This window comes from Diospyros lotus, chromosome 4, assembly GCF_014633365.1.
Source record: "Diospyros lotus cultivar Yz01 chromosome 4, ASM1463336v1, whole genome shotgun sequence".
Lineage (NCBI taxonomy): Eukaryota > Viridiplantae > Streptophyta > Magnoliopsida > Ericales > Ebenaceae > Diospyros > Diospyros lotus.
Window position 1 is genome coordinate 34,394,478 of NC_068341.1, and position 21,928 is coordinate 34,416,405.

Here is a 21,928-nt window from a genome sequence, read left to right on the forward strand (position 1 = left end):
TTTAAATTCTTATATCATTTATTGTTACTTTATTATTCATCGCCTAAATGGCCGGTTAGTTTATGCCTTTAAATTTCTGCAATTTTAATTCTTGTCTTTTAATTATTCACCGCCTAAATGATCGGTTAGTTTCTGCTATTTTAATTCCTGTCATTTAAATTACGTCGTTTAAATTCCTATCAATTAACTTTCAAATGGAAATGAGTAGTTAAATCTAATCTTGGGTTAAGGCAAGGATAGTGTCCAACGCTAATGATTCCCAAAGAAAGCTGCGCTTTAAATGAGTAACATTAATTTAAATTTTAGTATGAGTGTGTCTTAATTATTAAGAAATCACTAGGTTTGGATTGGAGCGTAAGCCTAACTTAGAGCTTTCATATCACGCATGAGAGTTACTAGAACTGAAAACGCTATCATACCCAAACCTGGATGATTAATTTAGTTGTTTTGTGTATTAATTGCAATTGGATTTATGGTAGTTTCTTAAATTAGAATCCAGCATATCATGTATGGGGATTGCTTAAACTAGAACTATTATCATCTCTAATTGCATTTAATAACAAACCCTCATATCTGAAATTAAATTAATGTTGCTAATATTTTCTGTTAAAATTTGGCAATCAACGGGTTGGCACTGAAATTGTCTTAACTCAAGTACTATCAAATTTCATATTCTCACGTTCAATATTTATTTCAACTTCTGCCTTGCTTTATTTTATAGTATTTGTTATCTAAAAAAAAATCATAAAAAATCTTGTTATCAATCCATCTAAATATGTGTGCGTATGTGTGATATTCTTTTTCTTTTACCATAAATAAATCTCTCAATGGACGACATGGACTTATCCAGAAAGTATAAATTTAAATTTGGACTACAACTACACTCGTACACTGACGAGTATAAACCTCTCACCTAAATAAAGAAAAAAAATATAAAATTTTTATTATGTTTTGTTTTGTGTTTTAATTAGTCGATAGGAGTGGGTTTAAGAGAAAGGGTGGGTTTGAAAATGGGTGGGCAAAGATGAAAAATTAATTCAAAAACATCCCAAGTTCTTGCGATATTTTAGTGTCAAAATATCGCGAGAACTTGGAGTTGTCCACCCTTTTGTTCGTGTAGCATTGTCCTAATTACATTACCCACTGTTGGTTCATCATTTTATTTGCTATATCGAATAGGAATGCAGGCCAACACTTTTGGATACATTGCCAAATTGACTTTTAGACATTTTTAAGAATAAGTGGTGATTACCGATGTTGCTTTGGGATAGACATGTGCTCGCAGTGGGTTCTTCATGACCACGGCGAATTCTTCCTTCTCTGATAAATCAACTTCGTCGCCGTCCATGGCCTTCCATTCCAAGTACTAGACCAAGTTGGCCACGAACAACTTCAGGTGAAGCAAAGCTAACTCGGATCCCGACCAGATCCTCCTCCCCACGCCAAATTAATGGCATCATCTTTATCTCTTTGTTTCCTATTATGTCCACCACTCCATTCATCTCATGCCTTTTCCCATCAAGGAACCTCTCCGGCTTGAACTTCATGGGTTCCTCCCAAACCTTGGGGTCCCAACCCATCTCCGCTGCCATGAAGTTCACTGTCGAGCTTTTTGGCACCATGTATCCCTCCAGCTCCATATCCTCCGTCACCGTGTGCAGCAGGACGAAGTGGAATGGTGGATGTCGTCTGAGTCCCTCCAACACCACTGCTATCTTCTGTAGATCCTCCCCTCTTGTGGCAGTGTTGAGTTTCCTAGTTTTCAATTATTGAGGCTATGGCAGTGGCAGTGGCCCCACAATTGACGTGATCTCCTCGTACAACTTGGCTTGGATGCTGGGGTATTTGACCAAGTTAGCCATCACCCATTACAGATGTAATACCCCATGTTTGTATGAGGTTGCCACGTAATTTTGATAAGTTTGGAATACCGAAAGATCAGTTTAATGATAAATTAAGTCGCCAAATCGACTACAGGGAGTGCCCTGTTGTTGAGATGCCAAAGGAAAATGATACGACATTGATGAGCATCCTGAGATAGGATTTATGGTATCCAAAGAAATTGGATCGGGAACGATTTTTGGTACCGCTAAAATGCAACTATCATTTAGGCTGCAAAATCGAATCTTTGTAGGAGGCCCTTGAAAAATTAACGGAACCCTAGGGGGGCTCCGATTTTGCGTAAGGATCAACCCTTCACTGATTTCGGGATGAAACGATGGTCCAGTGAGGACGTAAAGACGAAATCGTCAATATCGAGTAAAATTTAAGTTATTAATTTTGAATTTTCGGTATCGTAATGTCAATTAATTTGATGTTTGAGGATGTAAATGCAATTAAAGAATTGTCTAAGTGAAATAGAGATGAATTTTAAAATTTAAATATGTAATTTCTTTATTTTTATAGTATAATATATGATATATATATGTATAGCGTGAAGCAGTGGGCTGCAAATTTGTGCAATTGGTAGCACGGAAACAAATCGTTGGCTGCAAGATTTGGAAGAAAATCTGTAAGAGATGGGGTAGGTAAGGCAGCAGGATTTTAGGAGATTTAACATTAATGTGATATGTACGCGTGCGTGGAGGCCATCCCTCTGCAAAATCTTCATGGCCATGCCTTTGTAAATCTTTCAAGTGGATGCATAGGGAGATGGTTGGGCACAATAGGGGATAACCAAGTAGGCAGTGCATTGCTTATAAATAAGAGGAAGAGATTGAGGAAGGAAGAAGTGAAGATGGAAGGAGCGGCGGCAGCCATGGCTGCAAGTGTCCAAGCGGCTGGGCAGCAAAGCAGGGGCAGCGCGACGGCGGAGCAAGGCAGCAGTTGGTGTGAGCGAAGCAACGAGCAGGGAGGTCAGATCCACGCAGGGGTGGCCGAAGGTGACGCACGGCGCCGTTGGCAGGCCATGGTGGTTAACTGGAGGGCCAGGCAGGCCGTGCGCAGGTGCTGGTGCGTTGCAGTGGAAGAGAAGAAGAAGAAGAAGAAAAAGGAAGAGGAGAAGAAGAAGAAGAAGAAGAAGGAAAGAAGAAAAAAAAAAGGAAAAGAAGAATGGCAGTTGCAGGCGTGGAAGAAGAAGCATGGAGAAAAAGATGAATAGGAGAAAAGAAAAAAAAATAAAGAAAAGAAAAAGGAAGAAAAGAAAAGAAATAGAAGAAAAATAAAAAAATAAAGAAAATTACCGAAAAAATTCCAAAAAATAGGAAGTGGATATTTATTAATATTCTGGTGATTTTGGGCGAGAAATCGGTTCGAGCACGCGTTTTGAGATCAGGGCACGCATACCGAGAAAGCAAGAGAGGCCAAGTTAAGGTAAATAAAATTTTCTAGAAAATTTCAAAAATTTGACAATATTATTTTATGAATTTTCATAGTGAACTATTTGAGAAAATATTTAAGAAATATTTAATTTGGATTTATTGAGGAAAAATAGGAAGAAATAGAGAGAAAATTAAAGAAAATGCAAGAAATTATGGAAAAATAGGTTTTAATGCTTATTTAAATAAATGTGGTGATTAGGATGCTTTAAGGCTTAAAGTTAAAGTGACTTGTACTAATTTTGAGAGTGGCACGCAAATCGAGGTGATGCACGAATTTCAATGCAAGGCACGAATATCAAGATAGCCCGATAGGCTTGAAAAGGTAAGTGGTACTTCCCAACTGGATTTAGTTTTATGAAAAATGGTTGGTTGTAGGTGATTTATATTTCAAACCCCAATCCTTGGGAATGCTTTCATCATATTGACATGCTCTGATATGTATCCATCACGTAGATTACATACATGACATGCTATGAAATGCATATGTACACGTTGATATCATTAGTCACGCGTATTATGGCCGTAAGGAGTACGAACTAGCACCGCTACTTTACCAAGGGTGCACCCATATACCCTGGCTTCGAAAGAGGTGGCCGTAAAAATAGCGAGTAGCATGAAGGGTGCAGTTGACCCTTACGATGAGTAAGACATTGCATTCATACACAAAATATATTTTCTCTACCCTTACTTAGATGATTCATCATTTAACTTGGACTTTGTCTCTGGAATAGTCAAACGTTCCAGATGGAGATTGTAGCAGATACGAGGATGAATGAGGCATGAAATGACACTTAGCAAGGTGCATGATGAATGAAATATATGTTATGTAGCCTATGTATTTAAGTTCTGCTACTTCGAATTCTGAACGTTTTGAAAGAATGAGGATGTATAACCTTATTTAAGGTTAATGTTAGTTGAGAACTTATGTTTTGTATTAAGTTATGTTGAGGATCTAAATTTTGATTAATGTTAAGGTATCAGGTTCAATCATTGCTTCCGCATTTGATGTGTATAATGATTCTCTTTCGAGAAAAATGAATGGGAATTCTGGGACAGATTTGAGGAATGATGTGGTTTAGAATTAGTTTGAACGAAAAAAATTTATTATCCCAGAATTGTCCCAAGTTATAATGTGCCATGGAAAGTAGGGCGTTACAGTTGGTATCAGAGCTTAAGTTTAATGGAAAACTTAAGTGACTTGGATATAGTTGATATCAGAGTTAAACCCTATTTAGAAATTAGAGAATAGCAATTTGGAGATTTAAGGGGATCTAATATTGACAGAACCAGTTAGTAGGAACCCCAAGTGGAAGCTTAGGGGAAAGAAATTAATGATTCGTAAGACGAAATCCCTATTTAGGAGATTCGAGGATTGTCGGTTGAAGGCCAAGAGGTTACTAGATTTAAGTGTTGTGTAGTGGAAGTGCATGTCTAGGAAAGTTCTGGCTAAGGAAAGACTTGGTATTTAAGTGTGTTCATTTGTGACCCATCTTTCTTTCTTGGGAACTTACCTAGTGTACTATTCACGAACATATACTATTCCAGTATCCAGTTACTATTCTCAGTGAATAGTAAAAGCCTGATGGGAGCTAGCACAAGCGGAATGATCTAGCTATTGAAGTTAAGATCCGATGATATGATTCGAGTGTAAGGTTGACTCAGTAACCATGATTATGGATCTGAGAGATTCAAAGACTGTTAATTTGAGGTCATTAGTTGAAATCCTTATGATGAGTGATAGGATAACTGATAGTTATCGAGAATGATTGAGCCATGGATGATTAGTTTGATGTGGCATAGCCTAGCTGTTGAGTTAGGGTTAAATGATAAGTATTTTCGAGAATCATTTAGTGTCTCAGAAATGAGATGTAAAGATCAGGGATTCAACGAATTGGGTTGAGCAAGAGATCGAAAGTGGTCAAGTGATGGCGTGTGAGTTATGCTAATTGATAAGGCGACAGTGGTGTCTTCAATATGACTCGCAGAAATGGGACAAGGAACCCTAATAGTGTGTGGGGTTCAAGTCCCAATGGTCTAGGGTGCAAGGTATGGCCCTAGCTTATTGAAAGAGGCTGGAAGCCTAGGGAATCAACCCAAAATGAGATAGATTGAATATTGACTGTGTGTCCTATTTAAAGAATTGCATCTGGGTTAGTGGTCATATTGGGAGTTGGTAACACGACAAGTGTTGTAAGGCTCGAGGGGTAGAATACCTTGGTATCTAGTATGGAAATGGGATCATGAATGGTCGTCTGCTGATAGTCAGCTGGATCTAAAGAGCAAAATGCGAGAGTCAGTGGATTCTCGATAAACGAGATTTTGGGTAGTAGAGCATGGCCAGTTCAAGGCCTTGACGATGAGTTGTGAGATGGCAATCTCAGTTAGAGGAAAGAGATCGGGTACCTAAAAAGGCAAGAGTTGCTGGTAGGTCGTATCTACCCTAAGGGAGAATGATGAGAGACCTAGTCAATAGAGGTTCTGACTACAATTCAATGTGCCAAGTGGGCTTGAGGATTCAAAAGTTTGTGAGAAGGGGTGAATGGGTTGTGTCTTGTGCAACCGCATGGGGACCTGAATCGTTATTTGAGGTTTAAAGTATCATTTGGTAAAGAGTCCTTGGAAGTTTGAGGTTTGGTTGTTTTAGGAAGGATGGGAACCAGGTAACGTGATATGAATAGAGATCTTCAAAGATGAATTGATTTGGGATTTTCGAGGAATTTCCCTAAGGATTGAGAATGTAAGGATTCGTGATAAGACTTTAAAGTTTTCCAAGAAAAGATTTGGAAGGTCCTTGGGTAATCTCGTTAAGGAAATAGAGATTTATTTTCTTAAGGTGTGAAAGTCATGATTCAGTAAGAATCGGAGTACCATGGGAGACGTAAGTACCTACTTACTCCAGTTAGCGGGATAGTTATGGATTGATGTCTTTAGGAATCTTTGGCCTGTTTGAGAGAGACAAGTAATTATAGATGTGCCAGAATGTTAGTAATAGATCGAAATCTATTGGAGATCTAAGATTTTCGATTTTGAAGAATAAAGGTCCTGTTAGGCTAGACGATTAGTCTAAGATAGCCCTAGTGGGCAAATCGAGAATGTGTAGCTGGGCGATGATTAAAATGATGTCGGTGAGTAATAATAATAATAAAAAAAAATGAGCCCGTGGATATGTGGTCCAAGCGCATGCGGTCAATAAAAAGTAGTAAGCAAGAGAAATGCTAGGACTTATTCCCGAAAAATTTATTAGGACTATTTCTTAAATGGTGAGTCTGAATTTACCAATGATGGCTTGAGATTATTGGATGCTAAGCTATGTGTGGACTAAGGGGCTAGAATAGTACGAATAAAGTTGATAGCACTATTGTCAAGACGATTAAACATTAGAGTCAGGGAGCAAGTCTAAAGGTTGTGAGTTGCCAAGTGAACTTGTGCTACGGTTGACTGGAAGTCAAAAGATCCGATGGTCAAATGCAAGGAAAGTAATCATATGATTTGTTTATGGTAAAGTATGATTATAGTCAATTGGCATGAGATGGTGCCTTAAGGATCGAGCATGATTAAAGTTAGTTGACATGAAACATTATTACTCGAGGATTAATTCAAACAAATTTGAGGATCAAATGATTAATCTGATGATATAAAATGTTATTTGAGGATCACTTCAAAAAGTGCAAGGAGTTATTTAAGTTATGGGTATATGGATGAATGGGTATTAGTTTGGCGACCAAGTAACAAAGGAGCAAGCAATGCAAGGATCTTAGTATTGCTAGACTTGGGAGATAACGTTAAATTTCGATCGATAGTAAATGTTAAGTTACGGAAGGAAGTTTTGGAGACAAATAGAATCTATTAATAAAGATTTCTTGAGAAAATAGTTACATGACATGATTAGAAGATGATTGTGGTCAATTGGCAGAAACTTGAGATTATATCGAGAGATGAATACCTACAAGAATGAGGAAACAACAGAAATCTCGAATAGATTTGCACAAGTAATGATTAAGCAATGACTAAGTTTGAGATAACCTAAGGTAAGGCATAGCTAGTTTCGAGGATATGTGATGACATATATTTGTGATGTTTTTGGATCCAAGGGTACATGAAATAGTTTGATGACATAAAAATATTTCTTTGAGGATCAATTTGATAAAAGTCAAGACATCGAGATCAGGGACTCTTGTGTTAAAGTTGGAAGATTATCAAAGCATGATTGATTAGTTCAAGATAAATGACGTAATAGGAAATCAGAATTAGAGAAATGTCGTGATTAAGGATATTGATTGGACAACTTAGTGAAAAGCAAATTGAAAATTAATAACGTGGATATGAGAGTTACGGGCTCATTTTGACGATATTTGTACTGACGTGGATAAGAGCTCGAGCTGAGACTCATGGCCCAAGGACGGGGATATGTGGTTGTGAGTTTTCAAAGAGAAATTTGAAAGGCATGCAGGGCTGATAAGTGTACTTGTCTAGGGATTAATGAGCATGGCTAGCCCAAGGGTTCTAATTTATATGTGTGATGGTATTCTTAAGTTTCGAATAAGATATACGTGCTAGAGGTCTGGTGATTAAGAGACGATTATAGATAGTATAGTTGTCCTAGAGATAAGATCGCTATAAAAGAGCTTTAGCCGGATTATTTGAGATAAGGTAATGAGATAGGATCTTCCCTAATTATTCGATTAATCGGATGTTAATTTCGATAATGAAATTTTGAGATCTAGAACATATGGAAAATTTCGAGGATGAAATTTTTGTAAGGAGGGGAGAATGTAATACCCCATGTTTGTATGAGGTTGCCACATAATTTCGATAAGTTTGGAATACCGAAAGATTAGTTTAATGATAAATTAAGTTACCGAATCGATTGCAGGGAGTACCCTGAAGTCAAGATGCCAAAGGAAAATAATATGGCATTGATAAGCATCCCGAGATAGGATTTATGGTATCGAAAGAAATCGGATTGGGAACGATTTTCGGTATCGCTAAAATGTAACTGTCATTTAGGCTGCAAAATCGAATCTTTGTAGAAGGCTCTCAAAAAATTAACGGAACCCTAAGGGGCCTCTGGTTTTGCATAAGGATCAACCATTCACTGGTTTCGGGATGAATCGATGGTCCGGTGAGGACGTAAAGACGAAATCGTCTATATCAAGTAAAATTTAAGTTATTAATTTTGAATTTTCGGTATCGCAATGTCAATTAATTTGATGTTTAAGGATCTAAATGCAATTAGAGAATTATCTAAGTAAAATAAAGATGAATTTTAAAATTTAGATATGTAATTTCTTTATTTTTATAGTATAATATATGATATATATATATATATATGTATATATAAGCGCGTGAAGCAGTGGGCTGCAAATTTGTGCAATTGGTAGCACGGAAACAAATCGTTGGCTGTAAGATTTGGAAGAAAATTTGTAAGAGATGGGGTAGGTAAGGCAGCAGGATTTTAGGAGATTTAGCATTAATGTAATATGTATGCGTGAGTGGAGGCCATCCCTCTGCAAAATCTTCATGGCCATGCCTCTGTAAATCTTCCAAGTGGATGCATAGGGAGATGGTTTGGGCGCAATAGGGGATGGCCAAGTAGGTAGTGCATTGCTTATAAATAAGAGGGAGAGATTGAGGGAATGGGAGGGAGGAAGAAGTGAAGATGGAAGGAACGACAGCAGCCATAGCCGCATGCATCCAAGCGACTGGGCAGCAAAGTAGGGGGGGTGTGACGGCGAAGCAGGGCAACAGCTGGCGCGAGCAGAGCAATGAGCAGGGAGGTTAGATGCGCGTGGGGGTTGCTGGAGGCGACGCAAGGCGGATTTGGCAAGCCACGATGGCTGACTGGAGGGCCAGGCAGGGTGTGCGCAGGTGCTGGTGCGTTGCAGTGGAAGAGAAGAAGGAGGAGGAGGAGGAGGAGGAAGAAGAAGAAGAAGAAGGAAAGAAGAAAAAAAAAAGGGAAAAGAAGAATGGAAGTTGCAGACGTGGAAGAAGAAGCATGGAGAAGAAGATGAATAGGAGAAAAGAAAAAAAAAGAAAAGCAAAAGGAAGAAAAGAAATAGAAGAAAAATAAAAACAAATGGAGAAAATTACCAAAAAAATCTTGAGAAATAGGAAGTGGATATTTATTAATATTCTGGAGATTTTCGGCGAGAAATCAGTTCAAGCACGCATTTTGATCAGGGCACGCATACCGAGAAAGCCAGAGAGGCCAAGTTAAGGTAAGTAAAAATTTTTAAAAAATTTCAAAAATTCGGTAATATTATTTTATGAATTTTCATAATGAACTATTTGAGAAAATATTTAATTTGGATTTATTGAAGAAAAATGGAAGAAATAGAGAGAAAATTAAAGAAAATGCAAGAAATTATGAAAAAATAGGTTTTAATGCTTATTTAAATAAATGTGGTGACTAAGATGCTTTGAGGCTTAAATTTGAAATGACTTGTGTGAATTTTGAGATTGACAAGCAACTCGAGGCAATGCACGAATTTCAAGGCAAGGCACGAATATCGAGATAGCCCGATAAGCTTGAAAAGATAAGTGATAATTCTCAACTGGATTTAGTTTTATGAAAAATGGTTGGTTATAGGTGATTTATATTTCAAACCCCGATCCTCGGGAATGTTTTCATTATATTGACATGCTCTGATATGTATCCATCACGTAGACTACATACATGACTTGCTATGAAATGCATATGTACATGTTGATATCATTGATCACTCGCATCGTGGTCGTAAGGAATACGAACTGGCACCGCTACTTTACCAAGGGTGCACCCATACACCCCAGCTTCGAAAGAGGTAACCGCAAAAATGATGAGTAGCATGAAGGGTGCAGTTAACCCTTATGATGAGTACCACATTGTATTCATGCACGAAATATATTTTATGTACCCTTATTTAGATGATTTATTATCTAACTTGGGCTTTGCCTCTGAAATATTCAAACGTTCCAGATGGAGATTGTAGCAGATACGAGGATAAATGAGGCATGAAATGACACTTAGCAAGGTGCATGATGAATGAAATGTATGTTATGTAGCCTATGTATTTAAGTTCTGTTACTTCAAATTATGAACGTTTTGAAAGAATGAGGATGTATAACCTTATTTAAGGTTGATGTTAGTTGAGAATTTTTGTTTTGTATTAAGTTATGTTGAGGATCTAAATTTCGATTAATGTTAAGGTATCAGGTTCAATCCTTACTTCCGCATTTGATGTGTATAATGATTCTCTTTCGAGAAAAATAAATGGGAATTCTGGGACAGATTCGAGGAATGATGTGGTTTAGAATTAGTTTGAATGAAAAAAATTTATTATCTCAAAATTGTCCCAACTTATAATGCGCGGGGGAAAGCGGGGCGTTACAGCAGAGCCGTCTAGGTGCTGTCGATGCCCCCATTAAGAAACTCGAAGCAGAGACTTATTATCTCCTCGTCGTTGAGCTTCCTCTTATTGTCCGACAACTCCAGATCCACTGTAACGCCCCGATTTCTGAGCGCGTTAAAACTCAGGACAATTCTGGAATAATAAATTTGTTTTCCTAAAAACTATTGCTAAACCGTATCATTTCTCATATCCATCCCAAAATTTCCATGCATCTATCTCGCAAGAGAATCATCATAAACATCAAATGTAGAAGCTAAAATCGAACATAACATCTTAATATTAATCATAAATCAGTTCTTACATCATCATTAACGATAGGGTTATACATTATCATTTCTCAAAACGTTCAGAATTCAAAATAGCAGAACTTAAATACATTGGCTGCATAACATATATTCAATTCATCATTCAACATGATAAAATCATTTGTTAAAAATATGGTTTTGGGTAGAACTACTTACAAACCAAATATTTTCATAAAATTAAATACAATTGGGAAGTACCACTTACCTTACAAAAAGACAATTTTGCCCTTAGCATAATTTTGCCTCAAATTTGCGTCAAACTTCTTATTGTACTCAATTATGAACCTTGACATACCCTGGGCATCATAATTACTTATAAAAATCATATTTCTAATTTTCTCTAGTTTCCTAATTTCTCTCATTTCCTCATATTATTTTCTCAAGAATATGAAATAAATACTTTCTCATAAAATTTTCTCAATTTCTCTTCACAATAATTCCTAAAACAATATTCCTAAGGCCTAGAAATTTCCTCATAATTTTCAGAATCCATGTTTTATTTATTTCTCATTTTCTCTTTGATTTTCAAGTATCTATTGTTCAAAAATCCATAATAAATACCAATCATGCATTTCTCTTCCAATTTCATCATCAACAATTCTAAAATATCATTCTCCTATTTCTGAAAGTTTTGAAGAAATTTTTGAAGATAACTCACCTTCCTATGGAGCGATTCGGTATTCTTCTATACTGCGATGAAGTCTCGTTTTGCGTATCCAACGACGTCTTCTGCCACAAATTTTTACACGAACTACTAAACTCAGCCTATAGGATTTTTCTAGAAATTTTTGGTATTTTTCTCTATATTTTTTTTTTCCTATTTTCTTTCTTTCTGTTTTTCAAATCCCTCTCTCATTCTCAAATCTTTTTTCTTACAACCTGTCTCTTTCTAATTTAAGTTCTCAAACTTTTCAAGTTTCCTCTATTTATAGAAGGTTGAATTAAACTTAGAATAATTGTAGTAACCCACTATCTTTAATTATTTTGTCACATTTCTTAATTATTTTTCACTAAATCTCTCCCATAATCTTTCATTATTTGTCCACACCCTATTTTGTCTCTCACATTTCTCTATTATTTCACCCATTATCTTTGATTATTTATCCACACCCTACTTTGTCTCCCACATTTCTCAATTATTTTAACTCTTATCTTTAATTATTTTGTCACATTTCTTAATTATTTTCCACTAAATCTCTCCCATAATCTTTAATTATTTATCAACACCCTACTTTATCTCACACATTTCTCAATTATTTCGTCTATTATCTTTGATTATTTGTCCATACCCTACTTTGTCTCCCACATTTCTCAATTATTTCATCCATTATCTTTAATTATTTTGTCACATTTCTTAATTATTTTTCACTAAATCTTACCCATAATCTTTAATTATTTGTCCACACCCTACTTTGTCTCCCAAATTTTTCAATTATTTCACCCACTATCTTTAATTATTTTGTCACCTTAATTATTTTCTACTAAATCTTCTTTTGAATAGATTATTCTTTTATTTAATTCATTAATTTTAATCCCACTTTCTTAGTCTACTAATTCTAAGCCCATTTACTTAATTTTTCATTTTTTCCAACTTAGCCCACGAACTCTAAATCCATTTACTTAGCCTTTATTTTTTTAACCTAGCTCACTAACTCTAAGCTCATTAGTTTTCTCAATTATAATATTTAATGGATGTCAAAAAATATTTTAAATAAAAAAATAATTATTATTATTCTCAAAATACTAGGATATTACAGCCACCAAGGTATCCACGTATGCCACTGCGCCTTCTTCTTCTTTATTTTCCCGTGTTTTCTTCTTTTGTTCGTCATCTATATCGGGCTTGATCATTTTTTTCCTTGCGTCGACGTTGTTGGACGACTTTGAGTCGGTCTTTTATTAGAGGAATCAAAACCCTGTATTGATTTCAGCGAATCCGAATCAGCTCGTTCCAGCGGCGACGAAACAAAATCTTCCCTAAACTAGGCCAAAAATCAAGTATGCTAAAACAGTTTAAACTCAACAGCAGGTGGCGCTAAACGTCCTCGATTTCGTTAATTTGCTTTTCATCAAACTTGTCTCCAAAGCATATCAGCACTAGGAGATAAAACATAGCATGCTGAAAATGGTCCACCACCTTAACGGTTGCTCCGTCAGAGTTGAGGAGGCGACAGATAAGGATGAAGAGAACCCACTTTCGAGCGCGAGAGTAGGATCTAACACGGGAGGGGTAGAGGATCTTGGAGGTGAGGTTGCGGCGAAGGAAGCGCCAGGTGGGACCATAGGCAGGGGAATTGACGTTGTGCTGGTTGCTCGTGATGAAGCGGCTGGTAGGGAGATCCTTAAGCCAATCGGAGAAGATGGCATTGTTCTGAACTAGGGCCTGATGGGTGGTGGAGTGGGCACTATTGAAGATGGTCGGTCGGGACCCAATTCAGAGAATGAGGATTGGGTTGTGCTGGTTAGGGAGGTGGCGGAGTGTTGGGTTTTTAGGTCCCTTCTTATGTGGAGAAAACCAAAAATTATTTGGCCATGAGCAAGAATTAAGCCCAAGGCCCTTAGGGTTTCTAATCCTTTAGTATAAAAGGAGAAGGTGTGTATGGGTGGGCAGCTGTGTGTTTTCAAAGAGAAAAAATGAGAGTTGGAGAAAAGATGTGTGGAGTATGCAGGTTTGATCAAGTATTCAATTGGAGAATCATTCGTGGTTCGATCTTGCTGATTTTTGGTTAGCTTGTAAAAGACATCTGGTTCTTCGTTCTGTATGGTCGGATTAACGTTTTGAGGTTTGAAGCTCAGTTATTGGTCTCCAAACAGAGGGTTTGTTATCTAGATTTTTCTGGGTTAAAGAGCAACAGACAGTCTTTGATCATCTGCAAATTGGGGGGTCATACGTGGTCCAATTGAGCTGCTTTTGGTCATTAGACAGAGGACATCTGGAACTTCAATTTGGACGATCGGATTGTTTATTTGAGATTTAAAACTCCAGTTTTGAACCTTGTAACAACAACATATTTTTGGTGATATCTCTCCATTCTTTCTTTTGTGTTATGTTTTAAAGTTGTTCATGATAGATAGTCAATTTGAGGTTATGTACCTATTTTTGCTGTTGAACAATCACTTGTAGAACCTTGTTATTCATAGTAAAGTTTTTGGAGTGGACCATTAAGTCCCATGGTTTTTACCCTTTCACATTGGAAGGGGTTTTCTACGTTAAAAATTGTTTCTCTCGTGCATTGAAGTTTTGTTCTTATTTGACTTAATTTTGTGCTTCATATATTGTGGTATTTGTTGTGCCATTGGGTACACTCCTCACAAGTTGAATAGGTAAATCTTTGGGTACTCATTCTCTCATCACGGAGGATGGGCTTGGAACAGAGAAAGCTGTCGATGACTGGAACAGTGGGTGGGCCTGGAGGAAGCTTCTTACTAGAAGACAAAGAAGAAGAAGAAGAAGAAGAAACGAATAGGAGGATTAGGTTGAGGAAGGATTTGAACAAATTAAGCGGCCAGGCAAAGGGAGACGACAACAATGAACCACGTCTCCGCCATTTCTATTTCTCTCTGACTATATCACTCTAATATTATCTCTCAGTATTAATGTTGTTTGTTTAAATAACAATATAAGAGGATGGACAGAGAGAAAAGAAAGTGTTCAACACACCTAGTGCCACACCCCACTTTTACGCCAAAACATCCATCTTCTCCAAATGAAGAAGAAGAGAGGATAAGCCACACGCTTCTTCTTTCCCATGTATGTTTGTCATGATAAACCACACACACACACACACACATATATATATATATATAGTTGGAGCAAGAATTAGTCTACCCAGAGAGCTGAAACCGCCAGCCACTGCGCCAGTTACCCTAATAAAAAAGAAGTAGGGCATATCCCAATTCCAAGCCTTCTAATCAATCCCTCCAAAATGCCAACAATCAAGAAGCATATATATTTCCCTTCATCTTATATATTCTTCTATAGAAATTAACTTAAAGGGCCCGCGCGAGAGATACCTCACACTCCTAAAAGTCTTTTGTTTTACAAATCTCCATAATACTAGAGGTTGAAGTATTTGATGTTTATGATAATGCCTATATATTAACTAGTAATGTCACGTAGTTTATTTTGAATAATAAAACAAATTTGATATTTATTTACTATATATATATATATAGCACATGTAGGACATTAGTTGACATTGAAGACGGACAATTTTAATTTTATGGTCTGGTGGCCATGAAAACATACAAAAAAATCATAGGATTATTGGTCTTAAGGTTAGCAAGATTGATGTAACTAAAATAATTAATTAATTACATAAAAAAGATGACTAATAAATATGAATTGGTAGAATGCCGAAACATAACCTCTCTGTGTATGGAGAGAGAGAGTTGTCTGGATAAAGTATCGTATCGCCAGTGCCATGAGGAGGATGGGTCAAGCAATATGGTTAAAAGGTCCCTTTGGTTTCTCACTAGCTCCAAACAACAAAAGACACACGGTTCTCACGCACATCATATAGTGTTAAAATACTTAAAATTTTATATAAAGTATCAGAGTTTGAATCGGTGTAATGACTTGAAAAGTAGAATTATTATTGAAAGACAACATTTAATTGAAAGATAACAGTAAGGTTGAAAGATAAATTTTGTATGAATTACACCGAATATTTAATTCTGAGTGTGTATAAATTGTGTCGACATCTAAATTTAGTACGACTAGTCCAAGAACCCACCAGTCTTCAAGCCTCTCTGCAACAAAGGAAATAGAGCAAAGCTTCTATTTTCATCAATAATGTCAAGGTTCTCTCACTTCTATTTTCACCGATCTATCCCCGCCCAAGAAACAAGTGAAGTTTCAGGGAAGCTTTCCGGCGCCACCCAGCCGACGGAAAGGGTCTTCCGTTCTGGCCCAGTCGGTGCCCGACTTCTCCGCGGCTCTGAGCAAGTAGAATAGGAAGCTGGAGAACGCGCTGCCGCTGATGAGGGAAAAATCTCTTACTCCTTCGGCGGCTTTGAAGAACGCGAAGTTGTATGCGAAATCTGGGGGAGTAAGTCGGCGAACTTGGCGGAAAAGAGAACCGGCGGCCTGATGGCGAGGAAGAGCAAATGAGTTCTTTTTTATCCTCGATTTCATCTGAAAATTTTCTTTCTCGTTAATGAGTTCTTTTGTCCTTTGGTCTGGTTTGGTTTGATTTTCTAGAGATTTTTTGGAGATGTAAAGATTTCATTTGTGTTTGACTGTAATACATAAGTATTCTATACTTTCTGAGTTTCTTTAATGGTGATTTGGGTGAGGAGGAGAGAGTTTCTCTTTTAGTTTCTGTGCTTGTATTGATTGCTGAATTTGCAAAAGCATTGAAATGCCTGAAATTTCTCACTTTTCTTTGAATTTATGGGGTGGGCAGTGGACTTCTAACTTAGGATTGGTGACATTATTTCCAGTTTTTTAGTAAAATAATAAGAAATCAATCTGTTTTTAAAGTGTTCCCGTTGCAAAAATGACTTCAATTTGTAGTTTAAATTTCAAGACTACAATGATTAAGGATGAAGATGAAGAGCTGAGTTTCAAACCATTGAATTGTAAAGCAGTTGCTGCAAATATGCCACAAACAGAAAGCGATAACACAAGGTGGGTGCGGCGGTGGCGGCAAGTGAGTGCGGGGTGGCCGCCGTCGTCGCCTTCCTCTCCCCACCTCCACTTTTCCTTTGTAATGTGTTATCGAGGACCTAAATTCCTTCACTTTTCCCCCTTTGTTCTCCATGATAGATAAGCTGATATATTTTCTTTTCTTTTGTAATGCCAAAAATTCACTCCAGCGAAAGTGGCTTAAACACTTCTAATCGCTGCTTCCAAATTACACTATCTCCACAGGTACATACTGCCATTGGTGCCATATTGCTTCTACGTATATTCTCACATTTATTTCTTCATCTAGTTGAAGCTATGCCATTCACATAACCAAATAAGAGCCACCAATATGAGTTGGAAATCATCACTTGTGGTTGTGGGATGTCTATGCTAGAGAGGAATTCTTATGGATGATTGACAAATTCAATAAGTCATACAAATTGTTGCTTCATCTGACTGCACATTGCCTTTAGTTTCTAGACATATTGTCCTTTAACAGGATGATGATGCAGATGAAGTGGAGGTGGGGCGAGGAGGTGGGTGCGGCGGTGGTGGCGAGAAGAGGGGGTGGGTGCGGCTGTGGCGGCAGGTGAGTGCGACGGGGCTGGCGACGGCAGGGGGCTGGGTGGCCGACGGCGAGAGCGGGAGCGGTGGTGGGGGGCAACGGCGGCCTTGGCCGGAGGGAGAGAGAGAAAGAGAGAAAAGAAAGAGAAAGTGTGTGTGTGTGAGAGAGAGAGAGAGAGAGGGGAGGGGGGAGGGAAAATTTAGTGGGCGAGAGAGTTCTGGGGAGGGGGGAATGCAAAAGGGGAGGGGGGTTGGAAATGCAAAAAATAAAACTTTTCTGTAAGATTTTCTGTAGGACATTCTGGACGTGTAGCATTGTCCTTATGTATATGTACGGGAAAATGCTATTTGTACATAAGCTTTTGTACAGAATGCTTACAGAAATGATATATCGCGATATATTGACATCAAAATATCGCGATATTTCGCGATATTTTGATCCTATTCATCCCCTTCTCCCTCTCCCCCTTCCCTTGCCACTGCAACTTCGCCTCCGCCTGCTCTCGCCGTCGCCTCGCCTCGCCACTGCAACCTCCGCCACCTCGCCCGTCGCCTCTACCGCCTCGCCCCGTCGCCTCTACCGCCTCATCGCGTCGCCTCGGCTGCCTTGCGGTCGCGCCTCGCCTCGCCGCTTGCCGCTGCCGCTAGGGCCGACGGTGTGAGAGGGAGAGCGAGAGAGAGAGGGGGAGAGAGAGATGCTGCATTTGGGGCATTTGGGTCATTAATTGCAAGGGTAAAATGGATATTTTGATTGCCCTGTAAATGTTTCTGTAACCTTTGTTCTGTACAAATAGCATGACCCATATGTACGTGTGGACGAATCTTTTATCTTTTCTGAAATATATATATATGGAGAGAGAGAGAGAGTCATAGCCGAAATGATATGATAATAATTTGGCATCATGTACTTATACGTTTTTCTTTTTAAAAAATTAATACATTCCAAAACAATTTGGCTTCGTTTCATTTCCACTGAAGACTTTTGTATTGTGAACCATAATCAAACTGACTTGGATCCTAAAAAATCAATTAAAGTTGGGTCTTGAATTAATTTATATTTGCATAACTAAATCTGATCAAGATATATAGTATTTGCATGTTGATGTGTCATGGCTAAAAGATCATTAGAAGACTAAAAAAGTTTAAAATAATTTTTTGAGACAAAAATGTGTAATTTTTCCCTAATCAGGAGAGGAGGGGATCTCACACAACGCTTAAACTAAATAATTTTGACATTCAAAAATCTCTCTGAAAGTCATATGAAGGGGATAGACATTATGCATAAAGAATTTTAATTATAATAATATCTCAGAATATTAAGATAAATATTATTCATGAAAATTATAATCTAGTAAATTCTAAAATATTAAGATAAATATTATCTATTATAATCTTAATTCTAGGAGATTTAGGAAAACTCCATCCTCCTCTATAAATAAATAAAACCTCATTTTAGAAAATATGATACTAGTTTTAATATGCCCTTCAAATTTTCGATATTTGACTTAAAAATCAAAGTGTTTACACATAGACTTTCCTTTCCCCTTTTTGATTGCAATTAATTATGCACATACCAAACTCATTCTCACTCACCTTCAAGCCATTCCATGCAAGCATTGAGACACATCCCAAATTTTACTCAAATAACAAAACTTATTACTCGAATAACTAAGGTATGAATTTTAAATTTGAAATAATTGATAGATTGTTACTCGACTAAAGTATGACATTACTTGAGTAACGTAGCTCGCACAATTTGAAAATTTAAATTTTTTAGCTATTGGGTCGCATTCAATGCAGTCTAAAATGATATTTAATGCTCTCTGATCAAATATGTAATATATTTCTCTGTAATATGCCTTTGATTTCTTTGAGATTACATGCACTAACATGATTTCTCATTTACAAAGAACAAGCTCTTCATGCTCATTGATTTCTAGAGTGTTATTCTCTTTGTGTTGAGCTTAATTTATGAGGACCCCTAGTATTAGGAGTATTTTTCTCTCAATTTGTATTTCATTCTATCTTGTAAAAAGGTTATTCCTTGAGACTTTTAAAAAGCATTGTAAGGTTATAGCTTAAAAGTTAAGGGGTTTGTATAGAGGATAGTGTTTACTTGTACAAAAAACAGTCCATACTGAAGTTAAAAAATCCTTGATGGGAAGTGAAGGTAGTGGATATATAGACAATTAGCTGAATCACTATAAACACATATGCATAATCTTCTTAATTTCTTCCTTGAATTTATATTTGTGTGCATTAATTTATTACATTGTATTTTTAAAGAAGATAAGATCTGGGGAGCCAAATTCACCCCCCCCCCCTTAACATAACTACTTTGACAACCCTATCTAAATGAATGATAGTGAGATAAATGTGATTAGATTTTTGAAACTACATCCAAATTAGTTGTAGAAAAGAATACAGATATATACCTTTATGTGTAAATTGGTAGGCATGCCAAATGGTGTGCTCATAACAATTTTGTTTTAATACAATAATTATTGGAATAATAATCATATTTGGTTCTATTAAACAGTTCTTATTAAACCAACGTGGAAGAGGGGGTGAGGTAAACAATGGAATGGCACGTAATCAAATAAAACCTAAGAAAAAGGAAGTAGCGTAAAGTTTAATAATTTTTATTTGGACTAATAACTTGATTTATCTTCAATTTTAGGTTATTTTTTAATTGTATCCTATTTTAAAAATTATTTAAATTTAATTTTCATATTTTAAGATTAATGTCAATTTTATTCTCGATCAATCTGACAACTAACGTGACAGCTGAGATTGTGTGTTGATGTGTCCAATAATTAACACATCAACAAAATAGTGTCATTTTGCCCTACTTTTATTACAAATCATAAGATAAAATGAGGCTCAAATTAAAATAATTTTTAAAATAAGATAAAATTAAAAAAAAAAAAAACTAAAATTGAGAATACATCAACACGCCACCTCAATTGGGCAAAATTGGGATATAAAGAACATCTTTAAGAACGATGACGCCACCTCACTTGTACTTAATAAGAACATTTTTAAGTACTTTTTTTCATCCTTACACCCTACAATTGGGATATAAAGAAAATAAAGTTATATAAAGGTATCATAGAATGGCATCATGTACTCTCATTTTTGTCTCCGGATATCTCCTGAGTTTTAAAAATTATCTAATCAATTCTTTTTTTTTTTTTAAATTAATTAGCTACGACATCTCTTAAACTAAGTGTCACACCCTTCAACTTTAGCCTTTTTTTTTTCTCTTTGTGGTTATAAAAAAAAAAAAACTTTAGCTTTTTGAAGAGGCTTTATGATTAATTTTAAAGTTTATAAGATATAAGAGATAAAAAAATGAAAATTTATGAAGTAAACGAGTGAATTAACCTTAAATTAAATTAATAATGTGGAAGTCATTCCGTAACCTAATTTGGCTGATTTCTGATGAAAAACTAGTAACACATAATTCTTTATTTTAAAAATTAAATTTAATCATTAGATATCTCTAATTTTAGATTTTGAAATTAAACAATCCAACTAATTTATAAGAATTATTTTTTAATTTTAAATTTTTTTTACAAAAATTTTTTTTAAATATTATTTCTTTATTTATCTGAGGTGTCCAAGTTTCGCTCGACTAATCTTTAAGGAGGGGTGACCTTTCTCCCTGATTTATCCTTTGAATAAATTCAAATTCGAATATAGTTTATATATATTTAAAGTTGGATATTCAATACACTCCATGTGAAATTTAAACCTTTCAATAAGTTGTCGCATTGATTCAAATTCTAATACTTCATGTGAAAATTCAAATGTTTTACCACTTTACAATGTTAAATAATATCTTTTATCCTGATTGAAAAATTAGTAACACATAATTCTTTATTTTAAGAATGAAATTTAATCATTAGAGATCTCTAATTTTAGATTTTGAAATTAACACAATCCAACTAATTTATAAGAATTTTGTTTTTAATTTTAATTTTTTTTTTTTGGCGAGGATTTCTTTTTAAATAATATCCTTTATCCTGATTGTTACGTATGCGTTTTGTCTTCTATCTTCGGCTTTGGCTACAAAGTAGCCTCAATTATCTAACTATCGACATCGAAACTGATTGATAGGGAGACAGCAGAGAAACGGGAATGGCGGAGCCGTGGTTAATCGTCGTCGTCTCCCTCTGCATAGCTCTCTTGCTCAAATCCTTCCTCAACCTAACCCTATTAGCCTCTTCCTCTTCTTCTTCTTCTTCTTCTTCTAGTAAGAAGCTTCCTCCTGGCCCACCTTCTGTTCCGGTCATTGGCAGCTTCCTACTGCTCCGCAAATCATTATCGGAGCTCGAGCGCGTCCTCCGCCGCCTCCGTGACTAGTACGGCCCAATCCTCACTCTCCGTATCGGGTCCCGTCCAGCCATTTTCATCGGTGCCCATTCCACAGCCCACCGCGCCCTCGTCCAGAACGGCGCCATCTTCTCCGACCGACCCAAGGTCCTCCTCCCCACCACCCGTCTTATCAGAAGCAATCAGCACAACATCAGTTCCGCGGACTACGGCCCCACCTGGCGCCTCCTCCGCCGCAATCTCACCTCCGAGATCCTCCACCCGTCTCGAGTTAGATTCTACTCCCGCGCCCGGAAATGGGTGCTCTCCATCCTCATCCACCGCCTCCTCGACTCCGGCGGCGCAGCCGTCAAGGTGGTGGACCATTTCCGGTACGCC

At 36.9% G+C, this 21,928-nt stretch overlaps 1 pseudogene; it reads right to left on the minus strand.

Moving 5' to 3' along the window:
- Positions 1–1,231: 1,231 nt before the first annotated feature.
- On the minus strand, positions 1,232–11,309 carry LOC127799799 (cytochrome P450 89A2-like; annotated as a pseudogene).
- Positions 11,310–21,928: the final 10,619 nt, after the last annotated feature.